We start from the raw sequence: 19,058 nt of genomic DNA, 5'->3' as shown, positions 1-19,058 counted from the left end.
ATTTTGATGTATTTATGTGATGTTTTGCCTAAAATGTACTACTAACAAAGTATAGTTGTCATGAAAAAACAGTATAAGTATCGCTTAGATCAGTGATTTTCAACCTTTTTTGAGCCGCGGCACACTTTTTATACTTAAAAAATCCCGGGGCACACCACCAACCAAAATGGCACAAAATGACACTAAAACAGTACATATTATACATATAGTTAATAATATAGATTCTAAATGTATTTATACTCACTCAGTGTGAAACCTGGGCCTGTTTTCTTCTCCCCCCTGTGCTTCTCTCCTGTGCTTTTCTCCACCATACTTTTCCCCCCTACTTCTCTCCTGTGCTTCTCTCCACCATACTTCTCCCTCCTGCTTCTCTCCTGTGCTTCTCTCCACCATACTTCTCCCCCCTGCTTCTTTCCTGTGCTTCTTTTCCCCGTGCTTCTCTCCCCCGTGCTTCTCTCCCCCGTGCTTCTCTCCCCCGTGCTTCTCTCCCCCGTGCTTCTCTCCCCCATCCCCATGTTTCTCTCCCCCCTGCTTCTCCCCCATCCCCAGGTTTCTCTCCCCCATTGTTTTCTCCTATTTCACAGGGGCACCATAGTTTGGGGAACTTTCCCCGCGGCACACCTGACCATGTGTCGCGGCACACTAGTGTGCAACGGCACACTGGTTGAAAATCACTGGCTTAGATAAGTAAAAGCACCCCAGAGTTGTTACCACGTAGAGACAAATGCCACATCTGAGAAATGCTCAGTCACACAGGGAATATGTCAATTAGATTTTTTGTTCTATACTTAATATTTTTATAATTTCAAATGTATTATTTAGCTTTCATTATATTACTATAGGGGCTGCCATCTTGCCTGAGCTGTTTTGAACAGCTTTTAGGGATCCTATTGACTTGTATAGGAGAATTTTCTAGGCATGCTATGTGACTGGAACAAAGAGCGGGAGGATGGGAGTTGTGTCTATCACCTATTACGAATGGCCTGATCTAAGTTTATCTGTATACTGGTGTTGCCTTTAACTTTAAAGGGGTAGTGCAGCGGTAAAGAATTATTCACAGAATAACACACATTACAAAGTTATACAACTTTGTAATGTATGTTATGTCTGTGAATGGCCCCCTTTCCCCGTGTCCCACCACCCCCACCCGTGTACCCGGAAGTGTTGGTGCATTATACATTACCTGATCCGTGTCGCGCATGTCCTCCATCTTGTGCCAAACGTCATCTTCGGCCGGCCGAATCGCTGCCGCCATCCCCCCTCTGCCGCTTCATAACTGTGCTCAGTCGCGATTGGCTGAGCACAGTTATGCTCAGCCATTCGCGGCTGAGCATCGGATGACGCTGCAGAGGGCGGTTGGCAGTCAGAGCTGTTCGCCGGCCGGCCGAAGAAGACGTCACTGACTGAAGATTGGAGACGGGGGTCGGCACGTGACAGGTATGTATAATGCACCAACACTTCCGGGTACACGGGTGGGGGTGGTGGGAAATGGGGAAGGGGGCCATTCACAGACATAACATACATTACAAAGTTGTATAACTTTGTAATGTGTGTTATTCTGTGAATTCTTTACCGCCGCACTACCCCTTTAATCCTGTCTTTCATGATAAAGAGGAGACTGCTAAAAAGGAAGTTTCAGCTTATTATTAGACTGAAAACTGCAGAAATTTGGTTTTATTATATAAGTACTAAAATGAAAAAGTAGAAGATAAAAAAAAACTAAAATTCTGAAAAAAAAATGTTTGACATAAAAACCTAATTTAAAGGGTACCTGTCAGCACAGACTCTGGCAGACAAGTGACAGGTCGACTCCTAATCCGGAAGTTCGACTGTCCTTGGTAACGCACCACAGGTGAAAGAAATATGCACGACCTCCATTGTATTCCAATGAAGGTCACGGATATTTCCAGCATGCGTGGTGCGTTACCAATGATACCCGAACTTCTGTCACTAGTCTGGCAGAGTCTGTGCTGACAGGTACCCTTTAAACAACAGATCATTTTCTGATCCAAAAGGCCAATTTGAAGTGGTTAAGGCCCAAAATAAGCTGGTCACTAGGGGGTTAAAGGATACAAAGAATATACCACAATTTCTTTTTACGTAACAGAATTGCTCCCTGAGATATATCTAATACATCTGCCCCACTGCGCACTAAACAGCTGACAGCGCAACATCCATAAGGCTCAATACTCATCTCTAAATAATTCAATTCTTATATATTCCTAGAATTCTGAAATCAAGGACCTATCAGTTAATGTAATGATCTGGATGACTGATCCCTGGGATAAATGTTCCTTTTCCTTTATATGACATTGATGCAGCAGAATTTCATCATTCTAGAACCATTTGACAGAGGAAGGCAAAGGCATCAGACATTGTTCTTCTATACATCATTCCACCACACTGGTATATCCCCCAGTTTGGAGTGAACGTGGATCTGGATATGATCATCTTGATCACAGTGACCTCTAGTGGTAGAGTATGTGCGTCCCCTTATACCAGGATATAGGAGCTACTTAAATATATAGATTAGCTGTTACTAGGACTTATTCCTATTCTTCTTTCACGGATGGTGTTATGATGCAGAATGTGGACCCTCTAAGCTGCAATTTGATTAATCTTTTTAGAATGGTGTGCGGAATCTAAAAGCTTATTGCCTGCCCATCTAACTTATCCCTCCACAGCATATAAGTATATAACCATGGGAGTATGCCTATAGCAACGCCCCACAATCTCATGAACAGGGACACGTCTGTCTGAATCGAGTGCTGTTTACTAGTGCTGATCAAACCTGTCAAACTGTTCGGGTTCTGCAGCATTGTCCAAACCTAAGCGTGCAGCACCTGATTCCCTGCTGCTGCAGAAGTTGGGTGCTGCCCTAGGGAGTGCTGGAAAACATGGATACAGCTATTGGTCTTAGGGTCCTATTACACTGAGCGATTTTTAATGACTAACTATAGCAAACGAGATTGTTTATCGTTAGCCTGAAATCGTTCCCCATATTACACAGAACAATAATCGCTAGTTACGATCATTATTGCGATCATTACTATGATCGTTTATTCCTTCTGATCCCAGAAAAGCAATGGGTAATGTGCCATTACACTGAATGATTAGTGAAAAAACGCGGAACTTGAGCAAACGAACGTGGAATTACAGCGAACGATTAACGATAATTTTAGGTTCAGATCTAAATAAACGATCAATGACATACGAACGATTTTTTGATCATTGCCTGCAATTACACAGAACGATTATCGTTTAAATTCGAACAATTTAACGATTTTTCGCACGGTAATCGTCCCATGTTATAGGGCCCTTAGGCTGTATCCATGTTTTCCTGGAAGCCCTAGGTCAGCACCCAACTTCTGCAGCCGAAGGCTACAAGTGCTGCACGCTCAGGTTTGGACAATGCTGCCGACCGCAACAGTGTGACAGGTCTAGGGATGTCACAATACCAGAGTGCACCGGAGGGGTGGGGGGAGCGAAGGGGTGCTATACACACACACATACAAATATATATATATATCCTGATACACCTATACACCATGTCTGGTCCCCTCCCAGTAGGGCTGGGCGATTAGTCAAATTAATTCTATTAATTCTAGAATTTGAGAATGCCTAGAATTTGAGAATCGATTTGATTTTCTTTGAAAATCGCAAATTCTGTTTTCAAAGAAAAAAAACTGAGCACTCCCCCTGCAGGGCAAGCAGCGGAGCTCAGGGCCTGAACGGCGCAGTTACCCTGCGGCAGGGGCATCATCTAGCCCTGAAAGTTGTTTTAATCCGGCGCCCCCCCCCCCCCCCCCCCCGACATTCCACCCTGCCAATCAGCCCCTACCGCCGCACCAAATTCAAAAACCCCACTTCTGCCTCTCTCCCCGCCACCAGGGACACTGATGCCAGGATTCGGGGTACAAATCTCCAGGCCGCCGACACCCCAATCGGCAGTTGCCAGCCTGCAGGGTACTAAAAGTATCCATATATTGGCGCAGGTCTATATACAGCATCAGGTCCGGCACAGTGTACATGAAGGAGACTGCCCCAGTATATAAAGAGTCAGTATATATTGTGGTAGTGCAGTGTCTGTATGCACTGTACCAGCCCTGGTGCTGTATATTTGTACGAATATCAAATATTCGAATATTTCACTATTCGCTCATCACTAGTGCGCACATTGTGCATTACCACAAGTTAGACATAAACTTGAAAGTTGTGGCTAAGAAGCCGCTCACCGCTGGGGTGGTCGTGCTACGAGCGCGACACCGCCAATCGCTTCATCAATAAAAACCCCACTTGCAGCCAGTCCACGGAGCCAGGGGAACCTGGTGTAGTATCTGAAGCAGAAGATGCAAACTGGAGGCACAGATTTGCAGAGGTCCAGGACTTTTTAGGCGCCAGTGAAGATACACTACTTGGACCGATGAGTCATTACGCGTTTCGAGGCTCCACCTCTTCATCAGATCAATATAACAGCCAGAGATTGCCAAGACTACAGCTTTCTGACTACTAGGAACCTCTCTGATCATATCCCTTAGGATAAAGGGCACTGGATCCAATCCTTATGAACCAACGTGAGAACTTTGTGTTGAAAATTTTAAAACCACATGTGATATTGTAATTCTGACTGCGGTAATCGCTTTCTGAGACAATTCATGTCTTCTTCTAGACGCTACATGACTTCTTTCCTATTGAAAAAACTTGCCCTTAATCCATTATGGAAGCTTTCAAGAGGGTAGCCATGTTCCAGATATTACCCATGACTTGCTGTGGTATTCAGATTTCCTCTTTTGTTTCTTAAGTAAAAGGGTAACCTGAGACCTTAGACTCACCCTTTAGTAGAAGCAAAGACATGGATTGTATCAGGTCGGAGAGACCAGTGGATGGATGAGAAAATACATTCACAGTGGATGAGACAAGAGCAGGGTCAGGAACAAAGCAGGATACCACACAAAGAGGGCTGGGATGGACACACATTGATCACTAGGCACAGGGGCGGATTAACTTTACCATAGGCCCCGGGCTGTTCACCAAGCCTGGGCCCCCCCACCCCACTGTAACTATGGCAGCACTAGCTTGGCGTTCATAGTACAGGACAGATAATGTCATGATGTCCTGATTTGTGCAAAATTGCCATAAAAAAATGTGATTTTTTTGCAAATCATGGCAGAAGTGTAGCCAGGAGACAGTACACCACTGAAAGTATAAGTCTTTTTGGGTGGTCATGGGCTTTCCAGGAGCTCAGGGCCCCGGGCTACCGCCCGGAACGCCCCTATTATAATCCGCTACTGACTAGGCAGCGCAACTGTCCTGGCGACCTGGAGCTACTGTGCCAGTGAAGCCAGGGTGGAATGCGGACGTAGGAGAAGTAGTGCCTGGTTCATTGCCAATGGAATGAGTCTGTCGGCCAGGATGGTGACTCCTCCTATTCACACTAAGCAAAACGGGCGTAATTCTGCTCCAGCCTGCCTCAGTGCCACACAGTGGGGGAGATTTATCAAAGGGTGTAAAACTTAGACTGATGCAAACTGCCCATAGCAACCAATCACAGCTCAGCTTTCCTTTCAGCACTGCCTAAAGCTGAGCTGTGATTGGTTGCTGTGGGTAGTTTGCACCAGTCTAAATTTTACATCCTTTGATAAATCTCCCCCAGTGTCTCTATGGGATGAATCTCGCGCCTCCGCTTCCGTTGCTCTATGCTCAAAGAACTGACATGTCAATTCTTTGAGCGGAGAGTGGCGCTCCCTGTTGCGGAATTCCACCTGAGTGAACATACCCAAAAAGAGCATTAAGAGATGGTGTAGATGCTACTAGGGATGAGTTATCTTACAGTACCAGCAAAGCGTTTCGCTAAGCTTGGTGGTTGGCTTGTCAGCTGGCTGCCTTTGAACACCCCAAACGGAGGATATAGTCCTGGGAAACTTCACCCAGGACTGCATCCAGCTTTTCCAGGCACTCGGAGCGGAGCAGCACGGAGTGGAGCAAAGTTCAAAAGCTGGCTGCCAAGTCTAGCCAATCATTTAGCTTCTATAATACTGTAAATTTGCTCATCCCTAGATGCTACCCTTGTAGTAATGGAAAACCACTCTCTGTGTGCTCCAACATCCTGACGAACTTCTACTTATTCACAGCAACAGTCTGGGCTCCTTATGTGCCAGAGGTGAATGTCAGACTACTATACACATCATCAGCTAAACTAGGAATATGATCACAGCAATAGTCTAAGAGGCAGCCATTAACATATAGGTAACATATTATTAGAATGCTATCGCATGAACATAACTATGGTCTGTACTAAGGCTACAACACCCAGACCACCTATGGCTCCAGCCATACAGCGAGCTAACTCCGCGAGGAGAAGACTTATTAAACTTTATTTTACAATATTTTTCAGTCTCACTAGGAGACTCCATTGTGCGATCCTTTGATCGCTTTGTAAATATTGCCCTTAGTCAGTTCACCGTTTAGTATAAATTCATACAAATTTTATGTCTCGAGCCACCTTACCCTCCTGGTACAAAATGCTGGAGCAGTGTCTATGCCATCAGCATGGGGGTGAACTGCAGTATAGTACAGCTGAGAGTCTTCTGCAATGTCTGGGCTCAGAGTCAATAGAAGCCTTGTTACTTAGGTGGTTAAACAGAGAAAAGGGACGCCCTCTATCACCCTATCAGTGCCACCCGGAATAGTGGGGTGCCAATGGGTTGCCATGGCAGCCGGGGTCCTAACAAAAGCTGGCAAGACTTAATAAGCTGTCTGTCAGTATAACTCTAACAAGCATAATACACTGTAACACAGAAGTACTTCAGAGTATTATGTAAGCGATCAAAGGATCGCACATTCAAGTCCCCTAGAGAGACTGAAAAAAAAGTAAGATACAAAAGTTAAATAAAAGTCTTCAGTGTTCGAGTCTTAAGTAGAATTAAAAAAAAAAAGTTTTATAAATGGGAAGAAAACCAAACTACACATAATTGGTATCACCATACCATGTACTATGACACTAACGCATTATTTATCCTGCATGGTGAACACTAGTGTTGAGCGAGCATGCTTGACCAAGGACCTCATTGCTCTCGGGTAAAGGGGGACTTTAATAACTGACAGCTTATTGTTCGGACGTCGGTCATGTCCTGGTCCTCTGCTGAGCAGGGGACATCTGGTTAAATGCTTGAGCCTCCCATTGATTTTAATGAAGTCCGTTACTCGAGTTGAGAACTCAAGCAATGAAAAAAGGTTGACGCATGACGAGTATACTCGTTATCCCGCTGTTAGGGCGGGTTCACACTACGGAATTCTCGTGGACAATGTCCGCGGAATTCCGTCAGCTGTCCGCCCGCACACCTGGGCGCTTTTCCGCCGGCTCCATAGACACCATTCTATGGGCCGGCGTATTCTGCGATCCGCTAAAAGAAGTGACATGACACTTCTTTCAGCGTATAGCGGAATACGCCGGCCCATAGAATGGTGTCTATGGGGCCGGCGGAAAGGCGCCCAGATGTGCGGGCGGACAGCTGACAGAATTCCGCGGACATTGTCCACGAGAATTCCGTAGTGTGAACCCGCCCTTAAGGGGAGGCAGAGAGGGCTCCCGCCTCCGTCTCTCTCTGCAGCACTGTTTTGTACAGCCAGGGACCACGCGCAATAGCCACCGCGGACAGCTAATTAGCTAATTAGATGCAGCTGTCAAAGCTGACAGCTGCATCTTAATAGCATTGCAGCCCTATCCCTGGTGTCCCCACCCCGCGCGATGCACTGGTGGAACGGCGATCCCTTCTTCCTACCTGGCTGGGCCTCAGCGTCTGTATGACGCTGATCCCGCCTCAGCAATAGATTGCTTCTGGCTGCAGTAGCTCTAAGCAATCTAACACTGATCTTATTGATCAGTGTATTGTAAGGTTGTATTGTATTGTAAAGTTAAAAAAAAAAAAGTTTTTCATCAATAAGAAATCCCCTCCCCTAATAAAAGTCTGAATCACCCCCTTTTTCATCTTTTATAAATAAAAATAAATAAATAAACATATATATTTGGTATCACCACGTACATAATCACCAGAACTATTAAATTATCACATTCCTGATCTCGCACGGTAAACGGCGTAGACCCGACAAAGTGCAAAATTAATGATTTTTTGTCACATCAAATCCAGAAGAATTGTAATAAAAAGCGATCAAAAAGTTCCATATATGCAATCAAGGTACCAAGAGAAAGAACACATCATGGCGCAAAAAATGACACCTCACACAGCCCCATAGACCAAAAAATAAAAGTGTTATAAGAATGGGAATAGAGCAATTTAAAGAACTTAAATTTTAAATTTTTTTTAAAGATTAGAATTTTTTAAAAGCCATCAAGTAAAACGTTGTACAAGTTACACATGTAACTCTCTGTGTAAACGCAGCCAGAGTCTTGGCTCGACACTAGTGAACACTATATAAAAGTGAGACAAAAAAAATATATATATTGGCATTTAGAATTGGAATTAGAATTGGAATTACTGTTTTTGCTCATTTTCCTCTCAAATAAGGTTTATAAAAAGAATATATATATATATATATATATATATATATATATATATATATATATATATATATATATAATGTGTATACCCCAATATGATGATAGAAATATTATCGTTCTCAGAAAATGGCGACACAAGGACAATTCTTGCGCAAAAGCAAAATGGTGGCAAAAGTATTTCTACTCTCTAAGGCCTATAAAAAGCCTCTATAGCTAGAATTAAAAAGTCACAATCATCATAGAGACATGTCAAAAGTTTTGATCGGTCCGGGTCTCAGTGTTCACACCTGTACCAATTGGAAAAACTTGCTGGAAGAAGACCTCGCCAAGCTCGGTCCTCTTCCAACTCTGTGTCATGCCATCAGTCGGGCTCATAATCTAAGGGCCCTATTCCACAGTAACGATAATCGGCCGGATTATTCGGCCGATTATCGTTTGGTGAAATAGAGAGAATGATGTGCCATCGTGTCATCGGCTGATCGTTCATTTAGGGCCAGACCTAAAATCATTGTTCCCCCACGCGCATCGCTACGGTTGAATAGCGGTGCGCGGCGGGCGACCAACGATTTGACAGCAGCAGCAGCATACATTACCTGTCAGGGCTTCTCCGCGCTGTCTTCATCCCAGGGTCCCGCTCTCTCTATCTTCTGAATGGCCGGTCAGCTGACGGAGCGCTCAGCCAATCACAGGTTGGGACCGCCGCGGCCTGTGATTGGCTGAGTGTGGCCTGTCAGCTGACCGGACATTCAGAAGATAGAGTGCGCAGGACCCTGGGATGAAGACAGCGCGGAGAAGACCTGCAGGTAATGTATTACTGCTGCTGCAAGGGCTGCAAGGACATCGGTAACGATGTCTTTGCAGCCCTTGCTCAACGATCTTCGGGCCGTGGAATAGGCCCAGTAAACGAGTGGCGATCTAGCAGATCGCCGCTCGTTTACATCGTTGATCGGGTCCTCCTCGGCCCTTGGAATAGGACCCTAAGTTTACGGAGCCCAACTGATTTTGCTGTCACAGAGCAGGGAGTGGACGTTCTGCAGCGCGGTCCTCTCCCAGCTTGTTCTGATAGTTGGTGCAGGTCTGAAAACTCAGACCCAGACCACTCAAAACTTTTGACATGTCAAAAGTTTTCTATGATGGCAGTGACACTTTACAGTTGAGCAAACGCAAGCATGCAGCATTTGGCTGTATCCATGTTTTCCAACTTCTTCAGTCACTGGTAATCAAATGCCACTCGCTCATGTTTGAACAAGCCCGAGTGTGCCCGAAGTTAGCTCAACTCTAACTAGAATCAAATCCTCTCTCAAACCAAAACAAATTTTCCCATTAGAAATCATAAAAATGCAGACAATTGGTTCCACACCACAAAAATAATGATTTATTATTCTGAATAACATGTAGAACAGATGAAACAAACATCCAGAAACAGCAGAATATGTGATATTATAAGTTACTGTACAGTAATGGAGAGGATGGGAAACACAAGGGCTGACAGAGACTGCAGGGAGCAGGAAGGAATGAGCAGGACAGATGTGGGCACATACATGCAGCGCTCTCTGTCAGGGGAGAGAGGGGTTACAGCTATGAAGAGATTACCTCCACAGTCCTGTCCCCTGATGTAAGCCCCAGCCTGAAGTGGATCTGCTATGATTTGGAAGGTGAGGGAGACTTCCTGAGTCAGAGTACTGTGCTGTAGACCACGCTATGTAGACTATGCCCCTCCCCCACTCCCCGTCCCACCAGGTACAGGAAGCTCTTAAACCAAAGCAATGCTCTCAAACCAAGCCACAATTTTAAGAAACTGTGAGCTCTTAAACCAAAACGGTCTTATACCAAGTTACTCTTAAACCAAGGTAACACTGTGCTCTGATTTAACTATGCAGCCGCGCCCTATATGTCAAATATACTAAAACTACTCAACTAAACTAAACTAAACTACTATACTAAAATCTTCTCAAAAGTCAGGGGTCTTTTTATACACTGGGTCTCATCTTATATGGGTGCTGAAAAACTTTGGAACAAGACTGGAGATCCGGTGGGGGGAGCTTGAAAACCGCCACATCCCCGCCATGTGCAGTGACCATATGAAGGGCAGAGCAATCTGCAGGCATTCGTTGTATGGAATAAAGAGATACAGTAAAGTGGCGCTGTGCCCAGAAAAACACACATCTTTTACCCCTCTGGCCGTCCTTGTATCCTACCAGTATTACTGTACCTCCTTCTCTGCCTCTCAGATCTCACTGCTGTCTGATGTTTCTTATTAATTTGGTGTGTGTTGGAAGAGGGGTAGTCTTATACGGTGAGTATATCCGAAACATTCTAGTTTAGCTGGAAAAGTTGGGGGTCGTCTTATACTCCTAGTCGTCTTATACGCCGGAAAATACGGGTATGTACTTTTATCTTCACAATTGTATTTGTTTCAGAAAGTGATAAAACTAATGCTGCGTTTACACGGAACGATTATCGTGCGAATTTGCACGATAGCGATCAAATTCGAACGACAATCGTACGTGTAAACGGAAGGAACGATCAAGCGACGAGCGAGAAATCGTTCATTTTGATCTTTGAACATGTTCTCAAATCGTCGCTGGTCGTTCGCAAAAAATTCGCAGATCATTCCGTGTAAACAGTCGTTCACCGATTTAATGTGTGAGATAGGCTTAAGCGATCGCAAAATGATTTTTCCGTGCGATATATTGTTCCGTCTAAACGCTGCTCATTCTAAAAAAAAAAATGTTACTTCGAAATTATCGCTCCGTGTAAACGCAGCATAATGAACTATGAACATTCTCCGCCCCAGGAATTTACAAGTTTTCTGAATACATTAAAAAGTGTAACCTCTCACTGTTTCTGGATAAAGCAATTGAATAGATGAAGACTAGTGTAGCTACATGTTAAAAGTGTAGTTTATATATATATTTTTTCAAATGCAAACTTTCACCTAATATACAGAAAATAAAAGATTGCATAGTAGCAGTGACCGTGCGTTTACCATTAACCGCTTAACTCTGCAGACACTTTTCACATTAAGGACTGAGACGTATTTTTCTAATCTGACCGGTCTCCTGTTATGTGCATCCAAGTAATTTGTTCGTAATAAACTTTGGCCGATACATTCACATTTTTTTGTAGAGGGGGAAAAAAAACTAATAAATTTCATTAATAAAAATGGAAAAATTAGCATTTTTCTAGGTCTGACATTTTCTGTGTGTATTAAAGCTAGTCACACAACATAAATGAGATATTTAATATAACAATCTCTACTCTGTGTCGGCATAATTTGATAATGGTCCTTTTACTTTTTAGGATGTTATAGGGTATAGAAATATGAAATATGAAATATTTCATATGAAATAATAGCGGCAATAATCAAGTACAGTAACGGGACTGACGATATGTACCGTAATTGGGGACAAGTGAGACTATTAGATACAGCAACAGGGGAAAGGGGAGACGATCAGATAGAGCAACAGAGGACAGGGGTAACAATCGGGCACAGCTGCAGGGGACAGGGGTAACAATCAGGCACAGCCACAGGGGAGACAATGAGATACAGCAACAGGGGAAAGGAGAGACGATCAGATACAGCAACAGGGGAGACAATTAGATACAGCAAAAGGGGAAAGGGGAGAGTATCAGATACAGCAACAGGGGACAGGAGTAACAATCGGGCACAGGAACAGGGGAGACAATGAGATACAGCAACAGGGGAAAGGGAAGACGATCAGACACAGCCACAGGGGAGACAATCAGATACAGCAACAGGGGACAAGGGGGAAAATCAGATACAGCGACAGGGGACACAATCAGAGTAGAGAGAGGTTCATTAGTGATTAAGCAGTGGGTTTTCTTATATTGTGCCATGGGGATGTTCTTTACTTCAGCTTTTTATCTCCTTTTGCACAAAACGAAGGGGATCAGAGCTGAAAGGGCTGTCAAAACACTGTCAGTTTACACTGTGATTGTTCCATCATTATATACGGACCAATTACACTGATCACCGGCTGAGGTTAGCAGTTATAAGACCATAGTACTGGAAGCCATTATAATTCTGTCCACTGCTACTTTAGCAATAAGAGCAAAGATAAAGGAGCAGATGCACGCTGCAAAGTGCTTCTGTCCCTTCGTTCCAGGGGTCACAACGGGTCTTAGAACCCGGATCCCCACAGATACAAACCTCTGACATGCCACTATGATATGTCAGACGTTTGTTTAAATAATAGATACTCTTTTAGGAAAACAGTTGAAATATTGACCTTTTAACAGGTGCTGCCATCTAGTGGCCAAACCAGCTAAACCACAGACATTTTTTTTTAATGTCCTACAGTGAAATTAAATTTTATCACAGACCATCTATAAAGGTTTTCTTCTATACGATACAGAATACTACATACATATGCCTGAATAATAACTATATGATGCCACTAGATCTTAAAATTATATTTTATTTTTCATTCTGTGCAGTAGATTTGTTTTCACGCTGTCAGGGCTTGCTTTGGGCAGCATTTCCATTTTGAAGAATTACAGTTTCCACGCGTCATCTCCTTGCTTACAAAATTTAACTATTTATAGCTGCTTCAATGTCCCTTTGGGCCAGCATCTGAAACATGTCTCCCCCTCCAGAACCGTAAAGGGGGGAAAAGTCACAGAGCTGTGGGGATAGCAAGCAAGTAAAAAAAAGCATTCGATACGTGACATTCTCCAGTTTAGGGAATATAACCATGTGTTCAGCATATACAGCATGTCACACAAGCTGGTGGAAAACACCGCAAGCATAGCAATGTGATCTCCCATTTAAAGCGACTCTGTACCCACAATCTGTCCCCCCCAAACCGCTTGTACCTTCGGATAGCTGCTTTCAATCCAAGATCTGTCCTGGGGTCTGTTTGGCAGGTGATGCAGTTATTGTCCTTAAAAAAATACTTTTAAGCTTAAAGCCTGTGCCAACAGGAGTATCTGTGCCCTAACTTTGCACAACCTCTCTGTCCCTCCTCCCCACCCTCTTCATCATTAGGAATGCTCCAGGCAGATTGCCTCCTATTCCCTACCTGTGTCAGTCCGGCACATGGGCTGGATCGTTAAGGACCTGTGCAATGTTCAGCATGGAGAAAATGTTTCAGTGGCATTCCTAATGATGAAGAGGGTGGGGAGGAGGGGTGGTGCAAAGTTAGGGCACAGATACTCCCGTTTGGCACGGGTTGCAAGTTTAAAAGTATTTTTTTAGGACAATAACTGCATCACCTGCCAAACGGACCCCAGGACAGATCTTGGATTTAAAGCAGCTATCTGACGGTACAAGTGGTTTGGGGGGTCAGATTGTGAGTACAGAGTCGCTTTAAGAAGGGCCCACAAGTTTTCAATAGGGTTTAGGCCAGGTGAGGTATGGGGCCATGTCTCCGCTAAAGGTGTACTCCAACGAAAATCTTTTTCTTTGAAATGAACTGGTTTTAAAAAGTTATATAGATTTGTAATTTACTTTTATTTAAAAATCTCCAGTATTTTAATACTTATCAGCTGTGGTATGTCCTGCAAGAAGAGTTTTTTTCTTTTCAGTCTGACACAGTGCTCGCTGCTGCCACCTTTGTCCAAGACAGGAACTGTCCAGAGCAGTAGAGGTTTTCTATGGGGATTTGCTACTAGTCTGGACAGTTCCTGTGTCGCACAGGGGTGGCAGCAGAGAGCACTGTGTCAGATTGAAAAGAAAACACCACTTTCTGGAGGACATACAGCAGCTGATAAGTACTGGAAGAGTGGAGATTTTTAAGCAGAAGTAAATGAAAAATCTATATAATTTTCTGAAACCATTCGATTTAAAAGAAAACATTTTTCAATAGAGAACCCCTTTAATGGTGTGTTCACACAATGTCTTTTTGAGGTGAAAATACAGCTGTATTTTCATAATTGCAGCCATAAATAATGATCACATTCTGTATTTTTTTTGCCTAGTATACAATTTTTGCCTGGTTTAAACCTTGATAAACTAGGCACTGAAGCAGGCCACTACCCATACAATAAAGCATGGATAGTTTTACGGTCTACATAGCTATGTATCCATCTGCTAGGGATATCTTTTCTAGCTGAGCTGACGTTTTCCCTTTAAAGTATACCTGTCATTCTGAAAAAAAAAAACAAAAAAACTTTTGACAAGTCACAGAGACATACCAAACAAAAAAGAACATGTTACTCCAGTTATGGCCACCAGTGTAGATGCAGGATGCATGCAGGTAGGCCAACAATCCTTGGTGCGGGCAAGGTAGAAGTGTGTTTATTCACACATCAGGGTAAACAGAAAATGCGATGCTTCGATGTATTGGTCTTTTATATATTGTATTTACTATATTGTATGTTTGATAAAGACCAATAGGTCAAAACGTTGCATTTCTCTGTACCCTGATGTGTGAATAAACACACTTACTTTTACCTCGGATGCTGTGGGAATCCTTTTCTTCGAAGGTCACAGAGACATGTCAAAAGTTTTGATCGGAGGAGAAGTCCATGGCTCTGTGTTATGTGGCCTAGACCAAAATAAGTAGCTGTCTCACCAATAATGAGGAAGATATAAGTAACAAATATAGAGTGAGGAGGCAGGGTTACCTGGGCCAGGCCAATGATGTTAATAAAGATCTGCTGTTCCCAGGACTCAGATGTAACATATATACTCTGTAAAGAAAGAATATGCATCAGTTCCATAGTCGAGAGTCTTAAATTTAGAAAAAAATACAAATAAATGAATTGAAAATGCAATTAAATGGGTCTATCTAAATTGAGCTAAAGAGGCCAGCAACCTATAGGTGGCACTAAAGTTTCTTTGTGCTAAAACTGCAGCATCCAGATGTTCTATTGAATGACTGTGAATATATAAATCCAATTCACACACAGCAGGGGGCACTGAGCAGGCAAAACTCTGCAATTTATTCTTAGACATTGGAGAGAGCTGGGGGTGTAATGAAAGCACATACGCTCCAAGTATGGCACAATCTGATTTATAGCTTTTACTCTTATGGCTCCATAAGTGTATTGTATAAGCTCAGACCCCCCCCCCCCAATAAGAGGCAGAGACTATAGGCAGCTATTGGTACTTTCTAAGAATAGTTCTGTGGTGATAAGGTGCCCCTTATATAAAGAGAACCTGCCACAGTGACTGATGATACCTAAAGGTTTCCCTACACAGCTTACCAGCGTGGTCATAACACCTGGCACATTGAATATTTATGATTCAACACAAAAACTTGTCATGGGGATATGTAGTCAGGGGCCGACTGAGGAAAGACCTGGGAGCCACATTATGGCTGCCCCAGATCAAGATCGTGACATAAATCAATAACCAAGGGAGCCGTGCTCTTCTGAAAGACGTGTTTCTTCAGATCCTATTTGGCTCAACCTTTCTCTGCAGACATAAGTCAACTCATCGGTCTGTCGGCTGAGGCGGAGTCGATTATAGAAGACGTCTCGTTGGAAAACCAGCACAGCCCCTTTGTTCTTGCCCAGGGGTAGGGAACCTTGGCTCTCTAATTGTTGCAGAACTACAACTCCCATCATGCCTGGACAGTTGTGATCTCTAGTTTAGGCACTTTATTAGAAGTGGAGGATTCCTCAAACAGGCATTTCATCTTCAGCAGCCTGGAAAAGAACAAGGTTATATCTGGCCTTTCCTTTAAAGGAGAAGTCTGGTGAAAATTTTTATTAAAGTATTGTATTGCCCCCCAAAAGTTATAAAAATCACCAATATACACTTATTACGGGAAATTCTTATAAAGCGCTTTTTTACATGGTGATGTCAGTTCCTGGATAACATGGTGATGTCACTTCCTGGATAACATGGTGATGTCACTTCCTGGATAACATGGTGATGTCACTTCCTGGATAACATGGTGATGTTACGACCCGACTCCCAGAGCTGTGCGGGCTGTGGCTGCTGGAGAGGATGATGGCAGGGGGATGCTCAGTGTCCCTCCAGTGCCCTGTGTCCCTCAGTGTCCCCCTGCCATCATCCTCTCCAGCAGCCACAGTCTGCACAGCTCTGGGAGTGATATTGCAGAGATTTAGGCTTCTCTATATTTTCCACATTCATACTGGATCTCGTCACCTCCTGATGGGTATCAGTGTCCTATACAAGTAAGCAAGGTTTCCCGGAAGAGATTCCATCGGATTATTTCTCCTTCCTCACCAGACCAGGGGGACCAATATGACCACTTAAAGGATAACTCCGGGCTACGGTGATTTTTGGCAGAGTGCTGGGGAGGATGAAACAAGTAACATACTCTCACCTCCCTCACTCCAGCGCTGATGCCAGTATCCCGCAGCTTCGGTCCCCTGGTCACAGCCACTTGTTGGTCTAAGTGGGGACCTGGGTCAGTGAGCGGCTGAGGCGGGACCCCACTACAGTTGCTCACTGGCTGAGCCCAGAGTTCTCCTTTAAAGGGAAAGTAACAGCAGTATCTAACCTGCTGATATGTCGCTATAGCGCACAGGGCGCTGAAGATGAGGGCAATTTTCTTACCTTGATCCTCAGCGCCATTTTGTCAACTTTATATTTTAATACATATGTAAATTAAATGGTTTGGTGCACTGGGGGCAGGACTACCACTCCCCAGCCAGCATGTCCCTCTTAATGAATGTTCATCCAGTGCACTGATGAGTGCCAGAGTGACGTCATTATTGAGCACCACCCCCAATATTTGTTGGAAATCCCGCCCCCAGTACAACAAACCACCTCATATACATATGTTTTAAAACTACAAACTTGACAAAAATGGCACTGAGGATTAAGGTAAGAAAATTACTCTCATCCTCAGTGCCCCGAGCGCTATAGGAACATAACCTGCTGTTAGTTTGCCACTTTCAATATCCACCACTGCTGTATGGGGATTTATTCATGCTCCATACAGCTTCCTTGCCTCACGCCTGCCCACCCTACCCCCAGGGAGCGCGATTACCGCCCACATGCAGTAACTCAACACTGTGACGCATGTCACATCTCAAGATGGCAACATCTGCAAAGGCATGAGATGTCTCAATAATGATTTTGTTCTGGACTACAAGACTTCCAGTGGAGGAGGCACACAGGAAAAAGTGGGTAAGGATACCAAACCTGAAATGCAAATACAGTGGTACCTTCGTTTTTAAAATTATAACTTGGTTTACGTGCATTGCCTTGGTTTAAGAGCTCCCTGTACTGGATGTGAGGGGGAGTGGGGGAGGAGCATGGTCTGCATAGCGGGGTCTACAGCACTGTACTCTGACCCAGGAAGTCTCCCTCACCTTACAAATCAAGGCACATCTACTTCAGGCTGGGGCTTACATCAGGGGACAGGACTGTGGAGGTAATCTCTTTATAGCTCTAATCCTTCTCTCCCCGGGCAGAGAGCACTGCATTTATGTTCCCACATATGCCCTGCTCATTCCTCATTCAGCCCTTGTGTTTCCCATCCTCTCTATTCCTGCTATAATGTGCCTGCACTTACACTCAGCTATACACACTGCTGCTGTATTGTGCCTGCACTTACACTCAGCTATACACACTGCTGTATAGAGAAGTTTCTGTCACTGTCCTCCTGCTCAGCTCTGTGATTCTCACTTCCCAATTGGTCCATGCTGAACACACACCCCTTCTCCATTGCTGTCATGTGACCACAAAGACCTCTGACAGCAGCCCTGCTTCTCTATTCTAACCTGTTGTACTATGCTACTGCATTATGGGGATCTGCAGTTCCATCCTGTATCTACAAATACTTAATTATAGGGCTTGGCCAGAGTACCACTTTAAAGGGGAATTACCAGCAGGTTAGAAGCTGATCTAACCTACTAATACGTCCCTATAGCGCACAGGGGTCTGCTCAGTTTTCGAGAAATTTGTAATTAATTAGATATGTGAGGTGGTTTGGTGCACTGGCAGCAGGGTTACCACCCTCAGTGCACTGATCCATCCCGGTTGGCCCACCCACTCCTAAAATTGCGCTCCGTAGTAACGTCACTATCGAGCTCCTCACTGTAGAGAGCCAGATGTATATTCATTAAGATGGGTGGATCGGTGAACTGAGGGTGGTAGTCCTGCCCCCAGAGCACCAAACTGCTTTATTTACATATCTAATAATTTACAAATTTCCCCACTACGCTGAGGATCAAGGTAAGAAACTAACCTTTATCTTCTACATCTCCTGTGCTATCCAGCGCAAGATCGCTGTGTATTATGAAGTGTCCCTGCTCCCGTTCCTAAGTCTACTTATAAAGATACAGACTGGCTTTTTTAGTTTGTATCTAATACTTAACCAGATCCTCTGTCCCACTGCTGTACCGTCAAGCACCGCCATCTTGGTGACAGTGGAACACACCAATGGAACGCAGTGATATCACCAAGATGTCGGCACCTGACTGTATAGCAGCGGGACAGAGGATCTGGTAAAGTATTAGATACAGACTTCTGAGGTTATTACATTCACTGATTCCTGTTATGAACGATCGTTTTTATGTCGTTATATGGTAGTTAATCGTTCTTTAGGACAGCCCACACAACATGTTTTATCAGCGAACAAATTATCAGACA

At 44.0% G+C, this 19,058-nt stretch overlaps 1 long non-coding RNA gene across 1 annotated transcript in view; it reads right to left on the bottom strand.

The window, feature by feature from the left end:
• Positions 1-19,058, bottom strand: part of LOC138767929 (uncharacterized) — a 141,502-nt gene that overhangs the window by 118,845 nt on the left and 3,599 nt on the right. Inside the window, exon 2 of the long non-coding RNA XR_011358884.1 lies at positions 15,110-15,175. This is a non-coding gene — a long non-coding RNA (uncharacterized lncRNA). The remainder of the gene's footprint in view (positions 1-15,109; positions 15,176-19,058) is intronic.

This window comes from Dendropsophus ebraccatus, chromosome 1, assembly GCF_027789765.1.
Source record: "Dendropsophus ebraccatus isolate aDenEbr1 chromosome 1, aDenEbr1.pat, whole genome shotgun sequence".
Classification (NCBI taxonomy): Eukaryota; Metazoa; Chordata; class Amphibia; order Anura; family Hylidae; genus Dendropsophus; species Dendropsophus ebraccatus.
Note: the sequence above shows the minus strand (reverse complement) of the source record. Positions and strands in the feature narration are given on the sequence as shown.